General features: G+C 44.1%; 1 pseudogene; it reads right to left on the bottom strand.

The window, feature by feature from the left end:
- Positions 1–2,441: 2,441 nt before the first annotated feature.
- LOC114049143 lies at positions 2,442–19,942 on the bottom strand (annotated as a pseudogene).
- Between the last annotated feature and the right edge of the window lie 1,031 nt (positions 19,943–20,973).

Here is a 20,973-nt window from a genome sequence, read left to right as displayed (position 1 = left end):
GAGAGTAAAAAACAGGAGAGGAAGGAGACAATGGGAGTCACAGAGTAAGAGAAAATAAGTTGACTCATCTCATGAAAACAGGATCTGTGAAAGAAAGAAAAAAAAGGAAGGAAGGAAAGAAAGAAAGAAGACAGATTGAGAGGGGGAGGAAGGAAGAAAGAGAAAGAAGGATGAAAGATCAGTAGTAGATGATAGATTGATAGATGGAGAGCGTGAGCATTTATTAAGCACTTATGTGCCAGGCACTACTCTGAGCACTGAGGATACAAAAACAAGCAAGCAAACAGTCCCTACCGTCGAGGAGCTTACATTCTAATGGAAGAAGACAACACATAAAGAAAGAGGAGGCAGGGGTACGCATATGGGATCCCTGGCTGGGGAATGAGGAGGCCAATCCCAAAGATGTCCTTGGAATGAGGAGAAAAGTTAGGACATAGGATCATCGATTTAGAGTTTGAAGGGAATTTAAAGGCCATCTAGTCCAACTTCATTTTACAGATCAATCCATCAAAAAACAAGCATTTATTAAGTGCCTATTGTGTTCGAAGTACCATGCTAGAAGGGCTACTAAGTGGCACCATAGTGCACAGAGCACTGGGCCTCAAGTCAGGAAGACTCAACTTCCTGAGTTCAAATGTGCCCTCAGATATTTACTGTGTGACCCTGGGCAAGTCACTTAACCCTGTTTTCCTCAGTTTCCTCATCTGTAAAATGAGCTGGAGAAGCAAATGGCAAACCACTCCAGTATCTTTGCCAAGAAAACCCCAAATGGCTTCCTGGAGAGACAGACACAAATAAAAAAGACTAAACAACAAAAACCATGTTAGGACCTAGAGTTACAAAAACAAAAACAGTCTGCCCTCTACTTACATTCTATCAGGAAAACAATTTGTCCGCAGAAGTAAATAAAAAACATGTACAAAGCAAAGTATTGGGGGAAATGGGATGGAAAACACTAGCTGCTGGGAGGCCTCAGGAAAGGTCTCAATAAAAGATCCTCTTTGAACTGGACCTTGAAAGGAGCTAGGAATTCCAAGAGGAAAAAAGTAAGGAGAGGTTGCATTTCAGGAATAGGGGGTCAGTCTGTGCAAAAGCAAGAGAGGAAACATATGTAAAGGGAGAGCAGTAGGCCAGTTTGGCTGGAATGTAGAGTGAAGGATGTTGTTCAGTCATTTCACTTTGTGATCCCATTTGGGATTTTCTTGGCAAAGATACTAGAGTGATTTGCCATTTCCTTCTCCAGCTCATTTTACAGATGAGGAAATAGAGGCAAAAGTGGTAAGTGACTTGTCCAAGGTCATACAGCTAATAAATATCTGAATCTGAACTTGGGTCTTTCTGACTGCAGGCCCAATTCTCTGACCACTGTAACATCTAGCTGCCCCAAGTGAAGGGTGGTACTGTGTAATAAGCTTAGAGAAGTAGGTGGAAGCCACGTTGTCAGAGGCTTTAAATGTATTAAGGTGCCACTGGAGTTTATAGGAAGGGAATGATGTGGTCAGACCAGCACCTTAGGAAAAATCTTGGTAGCTGATTGAAATCTGGGTAGGAAAGGGGAGAGATTTGAGGCAAACAGACCGATTAGGAAGTTATTTCAGTACTCCAGGTAAGTGGTGATGAGACCTGAACTAGGGTGGTAGTAGCTCTGTGAGCAATGGGAAATTACAAAGAACCTCTGCTAATTCACAAGAACTAAGGCCGTAAGGAAAATAGCAGATTTCCATCCCATGAATACAGGCAGGAACTCAAGATATGATTAAAAAAAAAAAAAACGGTGCTGGACTTGGAATCAAGCGAGACCTGGACCCTGGGAGTCGAATGAGACCTGTGTTCAAATGTTGTCTCTAACACTTTGCGGGACACTGGGTAGGTCACAGCCTTGCTGAGCCGAATGGGCATAGTGGTGCCCATCCCTCAGGGTAGTTGTGAGGATCATATGAGATATTTTATGTAAAATGCTTTGCAAATCTTAAAATGTTATATAAGTGACAGCTGTGGTTGGTTCCCAAAAGTTATTTCTGGTCATTTTAGATGGGAAAGAAGGTTTCTCATCTTGCAGAACGACTAAAGTGCCAAGATACCAAATTTTAGAACCCAGGAGCAGGCTTCCTCTGACATTCATTCCTCTCCTACCCCTCCAGGGTAGCACTATCCTACCTGGCCCCCCCCACTCCCCCTCCCGCACCCCCCACTACCCCAGCCGCTGCAGCTGCATCCCAGGCCCCCAGTTGCTTAACACCAACCACCACCACCCAAAAGTCTCCTGCATTTAACAGCAGAATGTGAATTAATGGATAATACACGGGACTTTGGGTGGAGAAGAACTCAGTTCAAATTCCATCTCATTAATTGTATAACTACACAATAGTGTAACTGTAACCTTGGGCAAGTCATTTAACCTTTGCTTTGGTTTCCTCATCTGTAAAGAGAGGAGGTTGGACTCAGTGGTCTCTAATGTCCCGGCCCACTCCAGAGGATCCAGTGCGCCACACTCTCCCTTTGCCCCGGGCACAAACATGGCTTAGCAGGGTTTCTTCATCTGCTGCTGGAGCTTTGGCTACTTCCCTCCCACTGCTCCCCATCCCCAGGGAGAAGAGGGAGGAGGAAATTGGGCCAACAGGGCCCAGGCTAGCGGTAGGCAGGGATAAGGGCCTGCTGAATCTGGCTTAGGGCTGCCTCCTACCCCCTCGGGGGGAGGAGAGAAGGAAGGGACGGAGTGTACCTGGCCCTGTTTCCAAAAGCCTGTTTCCAGCCCTCTGCTGGGCCTCCACCAGTGACTCATCCGTCAAACAGTCCCAGGAACCCTCCCCCATTCCACACAATCAAGGATCTTTGCAGCTCGACCTCGCTTTCCCCTCCACCAACCAGTCTCCCCACCACCAGCACTCAGCTTCATTTTCTTTGTCTCTTCCTCCCTGCCTCCATGACAGGCTTTGGTGAGTCTCTGCAATGTCCCCTCCTCCCCTACTGTCAGCCAGTCCCGGGGGAGCAAGAGGGCTTTGGAGTTCCCAGCCCGAGCCTCAAGTGGTTCTGGGATGATGTATTGGTCAATAAGTCCTGGAGGGTCCCTGTGCCAAGCCTAGGGGGCTGTACCCAGGATTTGTGGCAGTCAAGCATATTAGTGTACAGCGGATCAACGCTGGGTAGTGCCTAATGGCCATGGGTGACCACGGTGCACATCTTCCAGCCACTCTCCACTGGGCAGCCGAGCCTTGGTCCATAGAGTAATAGACCGCTGCTTCTTTGACCCTTCTTCTGCCTTCTCTGGCTCACTCCACCATCCGGAAAGCCAAGCTCCCTTTACCTAGCAAACACTGGACAAGAATGTATCCAGACTCTGGGGACACAGCAGGAACAATTCAGGAGCCACAGCATCCCCTGGAGGCCATTCAGGGAATCACCACTAAGCTGCTCTAGCCCAGGACCTAGCTTCCTTCTAGCCACCAAAACTCCCTCCTCCTGCTCATCATTGCTCTCTCACAACAGTCAAGTCAGACTGTCTCCAGGATGGCTCAATAAATAGAAGGCTTGGGGATGGGAGCGCTAAGGATTTTATCCAATGCTGGTCTAGCCCTGGAACCTAACTTTATTATTGTTCCTCCTTCATTTCTGGAGAAGGCTGGTGGCATCACAGTGTTGGAGTCAGGGTATGGTGTGTTCGGCTGGGGCTGATCAGACCAATATGAGTTCAGAAGGCATGACTACAGATTGGGCACAAGTGGTCCGCTTAAACATTTAGAGTGGAAATGGATCTGAATTTGCACAGCTCAACCCAGCCTATAGCTCCCTCCTCTGATCCTGGGCCATCAAAGGCTCGTGGAGAAATGGGGAGCCTGGGCCGGGAGATGTGTGAGACCCTAATTTTTTCTTTTGCTTTATCTCTTTTATATTTTCCTGTTATTAAAAAAGTTTATAGATACCTTTTGCTTTTGCATTGTATTCATTTCAGAATACACGTCCTTCTTCCCCTCACCAAGTAAGCCTTCCCTCATAACAAATTTTTTTAGAAAAACAGTTTAGCATTAGCTTTTTTTCTTTTTCTTCTTTGATTATTAGGAATAAACATTCTGGGTGAGGAAGAGGTTGGGAACACATTGGAAAAATAAAGCTGATATACAAATGAAATAAATCAATAAAATTATTTTTAAACAAAAAAAGTGCAGAAAAACTAATCAACACATCCTTCATATATGGCAGCAAATGCAACATTCCACATCCATGGTTCCCCATCTCTTCAATGAGAGGATAAGGCACTTTTTCTTATCTCTTCTTAGTTATTATAGTTACATGGTGCCCATTTCCAGTTTGTTGCCTTTCTTTACAGTTTCATAGTCACTATGAATATTGTTTTCTTGGGTCTGCTGACTTGATTTCTGTATCAATTCATAAAAGACTTCCCTTGTTTTTCTGAATTTCTCATATTCACCATTATAATATACTATATTATAAATTATCAAATATTATAAATATATAATAAATATCTCATTACATTCACATACAACAATCTCCACTTTGTTTCCAGTTCTTTGTAATCACAAAAAGTACTTCACTTAATATTTTGGTTTACACAGGACTTGACCTCCTTGAAGTATATGCCCAGAAGTAGGATCTCTGGGTCAAAGGATATGGACACTTTAGTCACAATTTTTCAAATTGTTTTCCAAAATGAATGCTCAACTAGCAGTGTATTAATCTATCAACAAGCATTTATTAAGTGCCTACTGTGTGCTAGGCATTATGCTAGAAACAACCCCTTCCCCCAAGAAGCTTACATTCTATTTGGGGAGATAATGGGTACATATATAAACATATAAGAAATAAATATATACCAAATAAATACAAGATAGTTAATTATAAAGGAGAGAGAAATTGGAGCAGGGATGGAATCAGGAAAGGCTTCATGAAGAAGTTGTCGTTTCAGCTGAATCTTGAAGGAAAAGAGAAAACCTATGAGGTGGAGATAAGGTAGGAGTATCTTCCAGGTATAGGGGAAAGTCAGTGCTGCATATCAGTGTGCTTGCATAACAACAAACCTACTAGGCCCATGGGGGGCTAGGATGCTCACTCTGAGCTTAAATGGGCATGAGGTTTAGTCCTGGAGAAGTCAGGCCTCTGAAGAAAGAAGGCAGGCTCTTTTTCTTGCACTCTCTGGCTCTTTAGGACTCCAAAACTTGAGGGAATATTAATTACAAGTAGGTCCTGATTAATGCAAATGAGGAATCTCCTGAAATGGTTGCATTATTCAAATTTGCATGGCATATTTCCATTGAGACAAAATCAATTACTATATTTTACATAGTTATAACTTTGAAAAGTGTAAATTCAAATACATGTGACTACTTCAAGGAATTTATAAATAATAATGCAAATAGCATTAACTGGGACCTACCCATAAAATTTAGGTTCAATTCAACTGTAGGTCTCCCAAGAAAAGATTAAAGAGGCATTCAATGTACAAAGCAGACCAGATATAGGACAGCTATTTATTTCCTCCACACAAAAGAAAAACTAAAAACACAAAAGATTCAAAAGCATGAATTGATAAAGAATTAAACATGATACAGTAATCTATAATTCTGAATATATTATCCTGGAAAATTGAGACTTAAAACATGGAGAATGTCTTAAAATTCCCCTTGGAATTCCCCCATAGGGAATCCAGGTCAGAGCTTGAGCTCATCCTCTCATCCTCCTTGACAGTGGTCATGCACCAGTTGTTGGATCAGTCAGTTGGAGGGAGCACCTCCCAAAACACAGCCAATACTGACTGAGGGAACCAGTTGGATCTGGATATCCTAGGATCTAACTCTGTCTTGAACTTACAAGGTCACCTCCCAGATGAGAAACATCCATATCAAGATCATTGTTTGGTCATCTATACTCAGGGGAAAAAAAGAACCCACAAAGCAGGAGAGGCAGCCAGGGAGTACAGGTGCCCACTGTGATGTGCAAACAGCACACACAAGTGTAAAATTCTTCTGAAAGGTGTTTGTTCATATCCTTTGACCGCTTTTCTATTGGGGCATGGCTCTTGGTAAAAACCTAAAATTTGTCACCATCCTGTTGGCAACCGGGACACACACACACACACACACACACACACACACACACACACACACACACACACACATACAGTAACCTTGCTCCTTCAGCTTCCTGAGAATGAAGCCAGAAAATCTGTCAAATCTTGTCATTTTCAGCAAAGGGTAGGCAAAAAATAGAATAAGCATCAGTCAGGCTCTTTCTTCCAAGGCCCCTGGCTGTTTTCTGATACCCCAGGGCACAGGACCTCCCAACTCACTCTCACAAAAGCTTGCATGAGCGGTAAAATTAGGATCTAATTACCAAGATGAGTATGAGAAAACCCTAACAGAGTTTGGATCTTTCATGATATGGCCACACGGGGGCAATGCAACCACAGTGGTAGAGGGAACCAGGGTTAGCAGCAGCAGCCTTCCACACTCACCTTTATCTTGACTAGCCCGTCATGCTTGACCATGGCCACATTTGTGGGATACTTTGAAGCCCACAGTGCTAATGATGCCTTCATTCAGACTCTGAGTTCTGGGAAGAAGGAAGAGAAGGAAGAGGAAGAGGAGGAGGAGAACTTACAAAGCACTTTACAAATATTATTTCATTTGATTCCCACACCAACCTTGGGAAATTGGTGCTATTATTATCCCCATTTTACAGATGAGGAAACTGAACAGAGGTTAAGTGAACTGCTTTAGGGTCATAGCTAGTAACTATATGAGACTGGATTTGAACTCAGATCTTTCTGATTCCAGGTCCAACATTCTGCTAACCTAGCAGGCCCTATTTGATAGAAAGGAATTTAATAAAGCCATCCTGTTGCTACCTCAGGGCAGAACTCCACTCATCTCATCTGATATGGAAGTGACCTACAGACTATCAGAAAAACCTCACCCCCAGCTGCCTGTATCAACATCTCATGTTCCATTTTGACAAGAAGTGGCCAAGATTAATAAAAACTATTAGAACTAGAGTCAGAGAGCCTAGGTTTGAATCCTAGTTCAGACACCCACTATCACATGACCTTTGGCAAGTACCAACTTTTCTGTGCTTTGCAGAATTTTAGAATTGGAAGGGACAACTCAGAGTCAAAACAGAATCCCCACTATATGCCTGATAATTGGGCAACCTTTGCTTGAGGACCTCCAATGGGAGTGAACCCACTACCTCCTGAACAATCTGGGACTTTGGGCCAGCTCCAACTATTAGGAAGTTTTTCCTGCCATCAAAATCAAACCTATATTTACCTCTCCTCACTTTCTCATCATGACTCCTGGTTCTGCCTCCAGGGCCAAACAGAACAAATCTAATCCCTTTTCCATATGACAGTCCTTTAAATATTAGAAGGCTGTTACCTTGCCAACTCCTAGCCCTCCAGTCTTTTCTTCTCTAGACTAAAGTGACCAAATTCCTTCAGTTGCTCATACGACATGGACTCAAAACCCTTCACCATCCTGGGTGCCCTCCTGTGGGTAGATACTCAGCAACTTCTCAATGTTTTTCTTAACCTGTGGTGCCTAGAGCAGAACACAAGACTTGAGAGGGGATCTAGCCACAGCAAAGCAGAGAGAGAGGAAGATCTTATTCATAAAGTTCTACCTTTCTCTATGTAGCCATATTTGTTTGTTGTTGTTTTTTTGGCTGCCACATGACATTTTGGACCCATATTGAGCTTACAATCCTCAAAAGTCCCCAGATTTTTTCAAGCAAACTGCTGTTAATCATGCCTCTCCCATCCTGTACTTGTTAAATTGATCATTTGAACCCAAGTGCAAGACTTCATATTTAACCCCATTGAATTTCAGTTTATTAGATCCAGCCCAGAGCTTTAACTTGCCAAGATATTTTTGGATCCTGACTCTGCCCATCCAGTGTATTAAGCCTCTCTCTCAGTTTTGTATCATACAGAAATTTGATGCACCTGGCATCTGTGCCTTTATCTAAATCACAGAGGAAAATGTTAAACAGCACAGAGGCAGCCTGGGTGGTACTTCCCTGGAGACCTCCTGCTAAATTAACATTGAACTATTCTATTCTTTGAGGCTTGGCAAGTCAATCAACTCAAACTCATCTAATTGTATTTTATCAAATGCTTTGCTATATTACCTCTTAATTGCCCTGATCTATTCATTTAGGGAAGGAAGGAAGGAAGGAAGGAAGGAAGGAAGGAAGGAAGGAAGGAAGAGAGGGAGGGAAGGAAGGAATGGTTAGCCAGACATGATCTATTTATGATGGAACTGTGCTAGCTTTTTATAATTACTGCTTTGTTTTCTAGATGCTCATTAACCATCTCTCTTTTTAAAATTGTCTTGATGTGTTTTGTTTTCATATTACATTTACCCCTACACACACTCCATTAGTAGTCTCTCATAACAAAGTAAAGCAATTGAGCAAAACTAACAATACAATGACTTCATCTGAAAGTATATATACAATATTCCACATCTGTAGCATCACTCCCCACCTCTCTTTTTTTCAAGTAACAGAAATATATTTTCTCTCTGTCCTACTCCACTGCAAGGGGAGAGTTGCCGTTCAATCATTTCAGTCATGTCTGACTCTTTGTGACCCCGTTTGGGATTTTCTTGGCAAAAATACTGGAGTGGTTTGCCATTTCCTTCTCCAATTTATTTTGCAGATGAGGAAACAGAGCAAACAGGGTTAAGTGACTTGTCCAGGGTCACACAGCTAGTAAATGTCTGAGGCCAGATTTGAATTCAGGTCTTCCTGACTCCAGGCCTGGCACTTTATCTACTGTGCCACCTAGCTGCCCACTGGGGGAGAGAGGAAGAGAAAAGATGAAACATATTATCTGCTTCCTCATAAAGAGGTGTTGGACTCAAAGTACAGATAGCCTTTTTTTTTAACATGGAGAATTTGGGAATTTGTCTTGCTAGACGACATATGTTTATAAAAGGGATTTTGTTTTATTTGCTTTCTGGAGGTGGAGAGAATGCAGATCTGAACATTTGTTTTAAAATTAATTTTAACAAAAGAGAAAAACAAGCTTCTTGTAATAAATATGCCTGCTTAAGCAAAATAAATTTCCTCATTGAGTGTATATAAAAATATATAAATCTCACTCAGAACCATAAATCTGTCACCTCTCAGTCAGAAGATGGATAGTATGTTTCATCATTGGTCCTCTGGAATTAAGGATGGTCACTGTATTAATCATAGTTCTTATGGCTTTCAGGGTTGTTTGTTTTTACAATGTCATTAACCATCTCTTTAATTAACTGTTCAAGAATTTTCTCAGGAAGGCCAACTCACTGGTCAGTTGTCTACAAGACTATTCTATTTCAGGACCAGAAGCCATAGTTCTTCTGGGCCAGGTGACTTGAAATCAACCAAGGGAAGCTAGCTACTCTCTTACTGTCCTCTTGCTTATCCCAGATATCAACTCCATACTAGCTTTTTTGTTCTGTCTTTTCCAATGCAAAGATCATTCTCCTTGACAGAGAAAACAGAGAGGGTGAGGGGGGAGAGAGAGAGAGAGAAAGAGAGAGAGAGAGAGAGAGAGAGAGAGAGAGAGAGAGAGAGAGAGAGAGAGAGAGAGAGAGAGAGGTCAGAGACAGAGAAAAAGGAGGGATAGAGACAAAATGAAAGGAAAGTGAGGGAAACAGAAACATTTTCTTCAAATATAAAATAAGGTTCTCAATCACTGATCCCACTGTTTTTCTGTCTAATATTCAGGAGCCCTGAGGCTGCAGGTAAATCTGGGGTCACAGATTTAGAGCAGGAAGGGACCCCAAAGGACATCGAATCCAATCCTCTCATTTGACAAATGAGGAAACTGAGGCCAGAAAGTTTAAGTAATTGGTTCAGGCTCACACAGCTTTGAGAGGCAGACCCACTGGGTCTTGATGCTAATTTTTTCTTGTTCTCCCTGGCATTTGTCCAGTTTGGTTCTGGAATTTGGTTCAAATTGTTTCACCTACTTTGATATGAAGAAGGTGACATCAGAAGAATGGGAAAAGCTCTGTCCAGAGTCCCAGACACTCAGCTGGAGCTCTATGTGGTCATAACTGGGTACCCTTCTCTCCTACCCTCTGCTTGCCTGCTCTGCTTGTGGCTGCAGGGCCCTACAAGAAAGATGGGCCATCAGAAGGCCTTTAAATACTTATCTCATTACTAGCTGTGGCATCCTGGGCAAGTCACTTAACCCCAATTGCCTCACCAAAAATAAATGAATGAATGAATGAATACTTATCTCATTACCCATGAGGTAATGTGAAGGACTGGCAGCTAGGTGATGCAGTGGATAGAGTGCCAAGCCTAGAGTCAGGAAGACCTGAGTTCAAATCCAACCCCAGATACTTACTAGCTGTGTGACCCTGGGCAAATCACTTAATCCTATTTGCCTCATTTTCCTCATCTGTAAAATGAGCTGGAGAAGGAAATGGCAAATCACTCCAGCATCTTTGCCAAGAAAACCCCAAATGGGATCAGACACAACTAATCAACTAAACAACAAAATGTGAAGGAGGCCCAGTATCAGCCCCAGGAGCCTAAGGGAAATGCTTCCCTCCATGGCACACCTTTCACTTCACACTCACTATGAAGGAACTGATAGATGTCTTAGAGCTCTAGCCAAGTGGTCCTTCAGGTTCAGGGCTGCTTCTTGGCAAATTAAGCCCGACTAGGTCTCCCTACAACAGCCCTTACTCAGATCTTTCACCTAGACCATTTTAACAGCCCCAATTACTCTTCTTGGACTTGAACACAACTGAAATTACTGAACAACAAAAAAATCATTTTTCCTCTCTTAAGTCTGTCTCCCCTCTAATCCATTCTTTATGCCTCCGCCTAATTTATCCCTATGATCAAATCCCACCTCTGTACAAATATCTTCAGTGGCTCCCCATTGCCTCTTGAATAAAGCCCAATTCCCTGGTCGTGGCATTCAAAGTCCTTCCATAATCTTGATACAACCTATCTTTCAAGTCTTAGGATACAATTAACTCTTTGTGTATTCTAATTTCAGCCATACTAAGCATGTTGAGGAAGCTAGAGGGCATAGTGGATAAAATGCTAGACCTAGAGTCAGGAAGACGTGAGCTCAAATCCAGCCTCAGAGTAGCTGTGTCTCTGGTAAGTCACTTAACCTCTTTCAGTCTCAGTTTCCTCAACTGTAAAATGAGAATAATAACAGCACCCACCTCCCAAGGTTGTTGGAAGGATCAAATGAGAAAATATTTACAAAGTGTTTATCATAGTGCCTGGTGCATAGTAGGTGCTCAATAATTGCATGTTTCCTTCTTTCCATACTAGGCCTCCATTATTACTCTGCCCTCTACCCTCTCATTGCCTTTGCTCTGCCATCCTCCATGTCTGAATTGTCCTCATCTCCATCTATTGAGGTCCCTTCTTTCCTTGAAGACTAAACTCTTCCATGAAGCCATCTCCCTCAAAGATACCTCTCCATCCTCAAAGTCTTCAAAACATTTTGTACCTCTTCTGTGTGCTTATCTTACTGTCTCTTGTCTTATCATTTATGTTCAGGTCTTCCCATCTTCCCCAACCCCACCATTAAAGGGTAATCTTTTGGTAGGTGCAGTTTCACATCTCTCCTAGTCACCCCATGTCTAACAGTGCCTATCATATAGTACAAACTTAATAAATGTTTTGTGTTTAAGGAGATATTTCAGCTGGGGGTGGTTAGCGTCACAGACAAACCAGTTATTTACTGTTCATTGAATCCTTCACCTTTGGAAAGCCTGTGGAGCCTCTCTTTGCTAACTTCTCCCTAAACAAGCCCATTGAGTGTGATTTATGCTTTGTTAATGCCTCTACTCTGCCCCTTACTCAGGAGGAGACCAGAGGTAGTGAACTTGCCTGAGGCACCTGCCTTGAGGGAAGCATCTCAGATTCTTTGCCCAGGAAGCCTTCTTCCACAATTTAAATATTAAACCCTGATTACTCAAGATTAATGGTCCAGATTCATATTTTCAGTTCTCTTGGGAGATCTATTTTTTATTTTTTAATAATATTTTATTTTTCCCTCAGTTACATATAAAGACAATTTCAACATTCAGTTTTTAAAATTTTTGAGTTCCAAATTTTCTCTCTCCCTCCTCACTTCCCATCTCCCTGAGCAATTTGATATAGGTTATACATGTTCAATCATGCAAAGCATATTACCATCTTAGTCATTGTTGTGAAAGAAGACACAGACTCTTGGAAAGTTTATAAAAGCCAATATATCACTATCAATGAAATTCTTTCTCCTTTGGCTCAAGCCCCCAGCCAGGAGAAAACCTGACACTTTGGGCTGAGATTTAAATATGATGATAGTTTCAGTCCCTTCCAGAACAATTCTGTCTTGCAGGAATACATTTCCCAGGAGCGTGATGATACAGCTAATCGCTGAAGATTTCTTTCTGCCTGAAGAGATCTGTCTCCAAAAGCCTGTTACATCCAAATAAATGATTCTGGGGCCAGTCACTTTTAACCCCAACACAGACACATAACTTCTACTCCAGACAAGTGCATCATGAGGCTCAAATGAGATAATGGAAGTAAAGTACTTTATAAATCATTATTACTATTTGTTACAATTATTATTTTCATTATTATTAGCCTGCACTCACCAAGCTCCAGTCTGATGATGACTTCATTCCCCACTTCTGGTTATCTCTAGGTGTGCAGAGAGGGGATCTTTTTCTTATCCTTTTATTTGCTATGCTATTTTATTAAATGTCCTTTGTTTGAATTGATATGTTCTTTAGCTGGGCAGTGAAGTCAAATGCATTGGTGGTTGCTCGTGAGTTATGGTTTCCAGTTATTGCTGATTCATAGATTGCCTGGTAGCTTTTTGGAGGTCCACATCCAAGATGTGTTCAGGTGCTACATTTGAACTAAGCCTGAAGGGATTTAGCTCATGTTGTCTGCATTCCACCACCACCACTTCTGTGCAAAAGAAATTAGTTTCTAGGGAATGTCATGTGAGGATGGGGTAAGAAGAAAAGAAAAAGAATTACAAAAGACCAATGCAACCCAAGGAGGAGTGTGTGGAAGGGGGAAAAGAGAGAGTCCTACCACTACTGGAGAGGAATGATGTATCTGGCTCTCTGATAGAGCCACCTCATCCATCTTCATGGGCTAGATACCTTCAGTCCATTTGTCTGGTGCATCAAAGCAATGTAAGGCACCCACCCCCACAAAGTACAGTTCCCCTATCTCCCCAATTCATTATGAGCTAGGAATGGTTCTGTTTAGCCCCCTGGTGACTGGTTCTAGATGCTGCCCCACTTCCCTTTTCTCAGTTTCTGCTCCCCTCCACCATCTTGCCCTTTCTAAGGATCATCATCCAAAGAATAGGGTTACAGATTCCAACAAAGTGCTCAGAAGGCAAGTTCTAGTTTGCAATAAGGAAGCTTTATTAGGAAACAAAGGTCAGGCAGAGAATAAGACATCTCACAACTCTGGACAGAAATGGAGGCCGAGGGGAGTTCAGGGCAGTCAAAGGGGCCAGCAGACAGGCAGACAGGGACCCTTCTGTGAGGTCTATTCAGCCACCACAGGATACTATTCCCAAGGTTCTCAGTATTGTCTGCTGGTCCTGACCTCCAAATGGAATGCCATTACCTCCTCCAGGGACTGCCCAGAAGTAGCTCAGCTGGAGATGAGTAGGGAATTTCTTGCAAAGTTTAGTTTCTCTTCTGTGACCCTGGAAAAGGATAGGAGGAAAATGGTTAAGGGAGGAGAGGAGACTTTGTTTGCTTCTAGGCCCCAGCAAGAGGCTATGGGGGTAGTGGGAGGGCAGTGGACTTCAGAGGAGGGAAAGAAGATGACCAGGAGAAGTTTGGAAGGAGCAAAGAGGCTCACAGGAGACAAAAGGCTCATAGGCATCCAGAAAGCTCACTAGGAGATCTAGTATTTAGTACTAGAAAGGATCTTAGAAATAATTTGGTCCAACTACCATTTTACAGATGAGGAAACTGAGGCCCAAAGAGATGGATTCACTTGTCCAAGAGTGTCTGGCCAGGAGAGTTTCAGAGGTAGGATGCATGGAGTTTAGGCAATGGGACCACTTCATTCTGGCCCAACTAACTAGAAATGGCACCAAACATTTTTTAAAGCCCTCACAATTCTGGGTAACTGTTCTTACATTGTGAATCATCACCGCCACTCTAGGATTGGAAAATGGAAGAGCCAGAGTGGGAGGACTTGACACCTGTAGAGCTGCCTCCAGAACCGCCTCCAGAGCCTCTGCTTCCACTGCCGCTCTCGCCGCCATATCCGCTGCCACCTTTTCCTCCGTTGCCATCTTTTCCTCTGCTGCTGCTCTCACCACCATATCCGCCTCCACTTCCACTTCTGCTGCCATACCCACTGCCACCTCTGCCTCCACTTCTGCCTCTGCCTCCACTTCTTCCTCCGTATCCAGAATTGCTGTAGAGAAAAAGAAAAAATGATGGTGAACTTATGAGTGAGGCCTTCCTAGAGAAAAGAGCTAGGGCTATGCATGACATGGTGCATGAACCCCAATGACTCTCCCTACTTACAAGTTTCTTGGTTTTAGCATCATGGGAACTAAAGCTGAAGACTGGTCAATGGCCAGTTCTTCCCATATGGATGGAAAGGAGTCATAAATTGGGACCAGTTAGATGAGTCTCCTTCTCTCAGATGGAGAGGAGTCACACTGGGATCTCTTAAGTTCTCTTCTAATGTTAAAGGCCATGAAATCTTTCAAACTATGTGTTCTTCTCTCCCAGGCTTATGTCCCTTCCTCCCCAGGGATCCCATCTGACCAGGGACAGACTTGCCTGGGGGACAATGAGCCTTAAAGGACAGGAGCAAACTCCCGACATTCTACTCTTTCCAGACAACTGGCATCCTGGGGGTCTTCCTGTCCTAGGCATGGTAAGGGATAGGGGAGTAAAGAAATGGAGTTAGTTCTCGAGTCGCTTACACATCATGCTGTCCTTCTTCCAGCAGGTCTCGGTAGGTAGCAATCTCCTGTTCCAGTCACACCTTGACATCCAGCAGGTCTCTGTACTCCTGGTTCTGACATTCTGTTTCTGCTCGGACTTCACTCAATTGGGCTTCCATTTCACTGATCTGGGCCTGGATCTGGGCCAGCTGGCCACAATACTGCCCCTTCAGTTCCTCCAGACTCTTCTCCAGGGCATTTTTCTAGAAAGTGGAAAGGGAGCCTTGAACATGAGTGGAAGGGTAGGTGGAAAGGTGAAGGGATTAGTGGAAAGTCAGGGCAGTGCCCATTGGGATCTCAGGACAAGAAGCTAAGAGCTGTAGGTACCATTTATGGCCTGTTTGAGGATGAATGTGCTTAGCCACCTCCTCTGATATCTATGGATTGGCCATCCCTCCTTCCCAAGTTCCCCCAGAGACTGTGGTCAAAACCACCTACTATGCTGAGTTGGGATTGTAACTCTATCTCCAGGCTCTGGAAGTTGTGCCGGGTTTCAGTCAATTCCTTGTTGCTGGTCTCTATCTGTTGGCTGCTAGTTGTCATTCTTGGCTTATCTGAGTCATCTGTAAAAACCAAAGTTTAATGGAGACTGGACTTGCTAGTCACTGGCTTCAGGCCCAGGGTTGTGCTGAGGTCTACAGTGCCCACTGCTAGAGCTAAGGCCAGACTGGGTAGCACTGAAGGAAGAGAGGGAGGGAGGATCTCTTCGGAGCTCTGGGTTGCCTGATTAAAATATCTGAAATGCTATAGGGAGGAAGCATATTATAACAGGGGGAGGGAGAGCTAGACATCCTTGGCCATCCTCAAAAAAACCTGGGTACAAGTCTCTCCTTCGACACATACGCCTGACTGCATGACCCTGAGCAAGTCACTTAGCATCTTGGTGTCCCAGTGAAGTCTTAAGATAATAATAATAACAACAGTAACAACAGTCATAGTAATTTATATAGGATGTCCTAAAAGTCTTAGTGCAGTTTTAAACTAATAAAGCTTAAGAATACCCTAAGGCTTTTGGAAAACCCTGCAGAACTCTTTCTTTCCAAAGCACTTTATATACATTAATCTCATTTAATCCTCAAAATACCTATGAGCTAAGGGCCACAGTTATTATTATCCCCATTTTGCAAATGAGGATAATACTATGTATTATTATCCCCATTTTAAAAACTGAGGCTGAGAGAGGTTAACTAATTAAGTATCAAGAGTTAGTTAAGCTAATAAGTGTCAGAGGCAAGACACAAACTCAGGCCTTTCTGATTCCGAGCCACGCTTGCTCTTTGTAAGTTAGGGACTGTAATTTATAAAGGAGCTTCCTGTTTTCTTGGTGGAGAAAGTTTCCATACAGGGCGATACCTACCCCATTGAAATCAGAGATCGGGAGCCTCACCACCATCACCAAATAGCCCCTGGAGTATGGCCTAAATGTGTAGGGGAAGGGTAGACCTTAGTTCCCCTGTGACTCAGGAATTCTACCCGGCTCCAGCCTCAAGGAATGCCCAAGCACAATCCTGCCCATCTTTTTCAGCCAAAGGCTTGGCATTCTCACATCATGGATCATTCACCTGGGTCTCAAACCGATCCTCAATATCCTTGCGGTTCTTAGAAACAACCTTCTCATAATCTTCTCGCATGTTGTTCAGGACCTGGGTCAGATCCACACCAGGAGCAGCATTCATCTGCACACTGACATCGCCACTGTTCTGCCCAGTTAATCCGTTCATCTCCTGGCAGGAAAGAAGAAAGGTCAGGAGGCAGGCTAGGTAGTTTGAAAAGTACACAAAGACACTAATCCTCTTTCTTGTTCCTTTAACTCTCCCCATTTTTGAGCCCTGCAGACAGAGACTGTAGAACTGGAGAGCCAACATTGGCAGACCTCAGGAGGCTGGGCTGAGGGGTCACCTTCTCCACCCACCTTATCCAAAAGTTCTGCCTGGAGGGAGAAAGTGGTCCAGGGACTGTTGAGCCCTTCTTGAGTCAGCCTCCATGTACACCCCATCTTGTCTTTCCCCTTCCCAGTAAATCCTGTTAGGTCAACTCATTGTGCTGCTGTGAGCCAGAGAGCCCACCTCTTCATGGTTCTTCTTCAGGGATTGCATCTCATCCTGCAGAGTCTCGTATTGCATCTCAAAGTCAGCCCTGGTCAAGGTCAGATCATCCAATACAGCACGAAGCCCATTGCAGTCTGCTTCCACTCGTTGTCTTAGGTTCAGCTCCACCTCATACCTGGAGCATAGGCAGAGAAGATGGGCAAAACAGGGCTCAGGTAGGGTAGAGTCTAGTAAGAAACACAGAGACCTCCACTCCATAGATTGGGAGACACCGTGGAAAGAGGAGACTGCCTCCTTCCTGATGGCCTGCCCTTTCCAGAATCATCTCTACCTTTTTAATCTTTAAAGAAAAGCCCCAGGGGAAAAAGGATCATGGTGGGAGGCATATAAAGAAGGGCAAGGGAAAGGGGGGAGGAGGAGGAAGAAGAAGAGGAAAAAGAGGAGGAAGAAGAAGAAGATGAGCTAGCAAAACTTTAAGTTTTGCAAAGCACTTTACACATGTTATCTCATTTGATCCTCACAACACCCCTGGGAGGTAGGTGCTATTATTATCCCCATTTTACAGATGAGGAAACTAAGGCTAAAAATCAGTTAAATGAATTGCCTAGGGTCACACAGCTAGTAAGTGAGGCAGGATTTGAACTCAGGTCTTCATGCTATTCTTGCTTCAGAATAGCATGACGTTCTTCCTGCTATTCTGAGCTGCTATTCAACTCAGGTTGAATTCTCCAAATTCAACACTCTATCCATTACCCCATCTAGCTCCCTGATTGCAGAGAGAGGTGAACAAGAGTCTCACTTCATCCTGAAGTCATCAAGTGTCATGTGGACGTTGTCAAGATCCAGGATGACTTTGTTGTTGTCTAATGTTTCATTGAGAATCTGAGAAAGAGAGATGGGAAAATGTTAAGTGTCTTCTCTTCCTCTCCTTCCCCATTATATCCCATTGCATGAAGGGAAATGGGACCCTAGCAGAACTGTAGACCAGAGGTCAAGAGAATCCAACAGCCCAGGCTCTTTCTACTGTCTTCACGGGAAAAGTTCAGAGTAATCATTATCACTAGCCTCCTAGGTTTTGTCCCAGGATCCCTCCTATCTGCACCATCCTATCTGCACCGCCTATCCAGTGTTGCCCCTCGACATTAAGAGAGCCAATGCATGCATCTGGATCTGCTAACCCAACAAAGAAGAAAAAGATCCCTTTAAGAACCAAAGAGGCTTGTGAGAGGGAGACAGTGGGGAAGTGTCCCTTGCCAGGAGGTTACAAATAAGAATGGAATAGCAAGACAGAAATGTGCATGGGACACCAGCATCTAAGCTATAGACCCCAAGTCTGCTTTGGAGTACAACCCCTCCTTGGATCATAGTTATAAATTCACCAAATTCCTTAGGCTGGGGTTCTCTGTCATGTGACATGGAGTGAGGGGAGGTGAGATGGAAGGAGAGACTCTGGTTTGTTTCTGATAAAATTCAAGTTTTCTGACAGATAAGCTTCCTGGCAATGGTAAGTATGGTCATTGTCTAAGCCATGGAGTCCAATCTCCCATCCTTTTCCTCTGTGGGTCAGGTATGGAGGAGAGTGATGGAGCCAGACATGGAACTCAGCATAGCTCAAGACCTGGAAAGGACTTGAACATCTAGTGGTCCAACCCCCTTGTCTGACATATAAAGAAACTGAGACCCAGGGAACATGACGCTTTCCTTCCCACTTGTGCATTTTGCATTTGCTCTTTCTCATCCTTGGAATGTATTCCCTTACCTCTACCTCTTTTTTTCCTTCAGAACTCCACTCAAGCATCATCTTCAACATGAAGTTCTTCCTGCTATTCTGAGCTGCTATGCTAGTCCCCTCTACCCCCAAAATTTCCCTTTTAACTTCGTAATATATTTTGCATGAATTTATGTACATGACTCCTCCAAGAGAATGTGAACTCCTTGAGGGTAAGAGACAATTTTCTTCTTGTCTTTGTATCTTTAATACCTAACAGAGCATGACACACAGTAGATGCTGAATAAATGCTTGTTGATTGATTAATTAGTAAGCAACAGACACTCTCTATGAAGATCCATAAAAAAATTCTACCTATTCTCTATATTTTCTGGAAGTATGCTCTCTTGGTCCTTTGTCCTTCTAGTGACCAACTTCCCAGAGAACTACTGTGGCAGTTACCCATTGGGACCTTCAACTCTAGAGCTGTTAGTCTCCTTCTTACCTCAAAGTGAGATATTGAATGCAGAGAGAGAGAGAGGAGACATCGTCTCCTACTTACCTGGTCCTTGAGGTCATTGATGGAGTTATAGTAGTGAGAATAGTTTTCTGATTGATCGAGGACCATGGGTATCGTGCCAGTTCCGAATCTTTCCCTCCAGGTCACTATTGTTATCCTCCAGGGGATGCACCTTGTCCAGGTAGGAAGCCAGTCGGTCATTAAGGTTTTGCATAGTAACCTTCTCTCCACCATTCAAGAGGCCCTCACCTCCTCCTATGCTACCACCAAAACCTCCCATGCCACCTCCGAAGCTCCCCTTGCTACTGCCCACCATGCTACCTCCAAAGCCCCCCATGCCACCACCAAAGCCTCCATAAGAGCCACTGCTAAAGCCCCCAGAACCACCACCATAGCCCTTGGAAATACCATAACCACTACTTCCATAGACGGAGCCCCCCATGCCACGACTGCCATAGGCCCCCAAAACTGGAGCTGCTTCCACTTCGCGTGCCACAGGATCCCCCACTGCTACCACCACCACTGCCATAACTGCTGCCTGAAGAAAATCTTCCTCCTCCTCCCATCCCAGAGGATCCAAATTGGCTAGAAGAGGACCGAATGCTGTAGCTTCCCCCTCCAGAACCTCTCAGGCTTCCGCCTCCCCTGCTGTTGCGGGCTCAAAAGGAATAAGATGAACTTTGTCTACAACTCATGATGCTGCCCCTAAGTTTGTCAAGTACTCTGGAGCTGCTTCCAGAATGGAAGATACAAAGCTGTGGTCCTCTTGGCTTCTTATACCACCAGCAGTGGGTGGCACCAGCAGGGTGTTTCCCCTTCCCAAGTCTGCCTCCCTGTCCCTGCCAAAAACATTCAAGCACGACAAAAGAAGTTTGGGATCTGGGAGCCGGCGTGAGCCCCAGGCAGAGCTTCCTGTGTCAGCCCAGGCCCCTCGTTTAACGTACTCTATTCCATTGTGTGGGGTAAGTTGACAGATAGGCTGTCAGGAGCACCATAAATCATATCTACTGCCAAGGGAAAATGGAGGGATGGGAAGGGAGAAAAGGAGAGGTGACCTAGATCCCAGGACTCCCCTTCACCTTGGTCCTGGAACACAGTGCACTTGAGATTTATGGTCTTGGCTAAGAATTCCTATGGCCCTAACACCATCTCCCTGGGCTCATCACCTGGTTTCCATGCCAATCGCCCTTTGAAACAGATGCTTCCCTTCATCTCCCCATCGTAAGTTGTCCTCTGTAGAACGTACACTAAATGCATGAAGAGAATTTTCACGGTACCTTATACAGAAGGAAGGAAGGAAGGAAAAAGGAGTAAAGGAAGAAAGGAGGGGAGGAAAGAAGGAAGGAAGGAAGGTCCTTGACCTCAGGAAGTTTTCAATATGGTGGGGGAAAACATAGTCTCTGCCCTCAGAGAATTCTGAAGTCTAATACAGTTGCAACCTTCAGTGAAGTTTAGGTACAATGAAGAACACTCAAATCCTGCCCTTGGGGAGCTCCCAGTCTACTGGGGGAGACATAGTCTTTTCCCTTAGCTATTTCCCAGTATGATTATGAAGACACATCTCCTGCCCTTGGAGAAATATCAAACTGATGGGACAGAAACCGTGTTCATCCAAGGAGAACTGCAATCCTTTCCACCACCCATCCTTGCCCCTCAGGGAATTCCCAGTTCGATAGGAGAGAAACAGTATTTGCTCTTGAAGAGATCCTGGTTTGAAGGTAAAATA

The sequence above is a fragment of the Vombatus ursinus genome, unplaced genomic scaffold (genome assembly GCF_900497805.2).
Source record: "Vombatus ursinus unplaced genomic scaffold, bare-nosed wombat genome assembly UNPS02014797.1, whole genome shotgun sequence".
Lineage (NCBI taxonomy): Eukaryota > Metazoa > Chordata > Mammalia > Diprotodontia > Vombatidae > Vombatus > Vombatus ursinus.
This window is presented reverse-complemented; position numbering and strand designations above follow the sequence as displayed.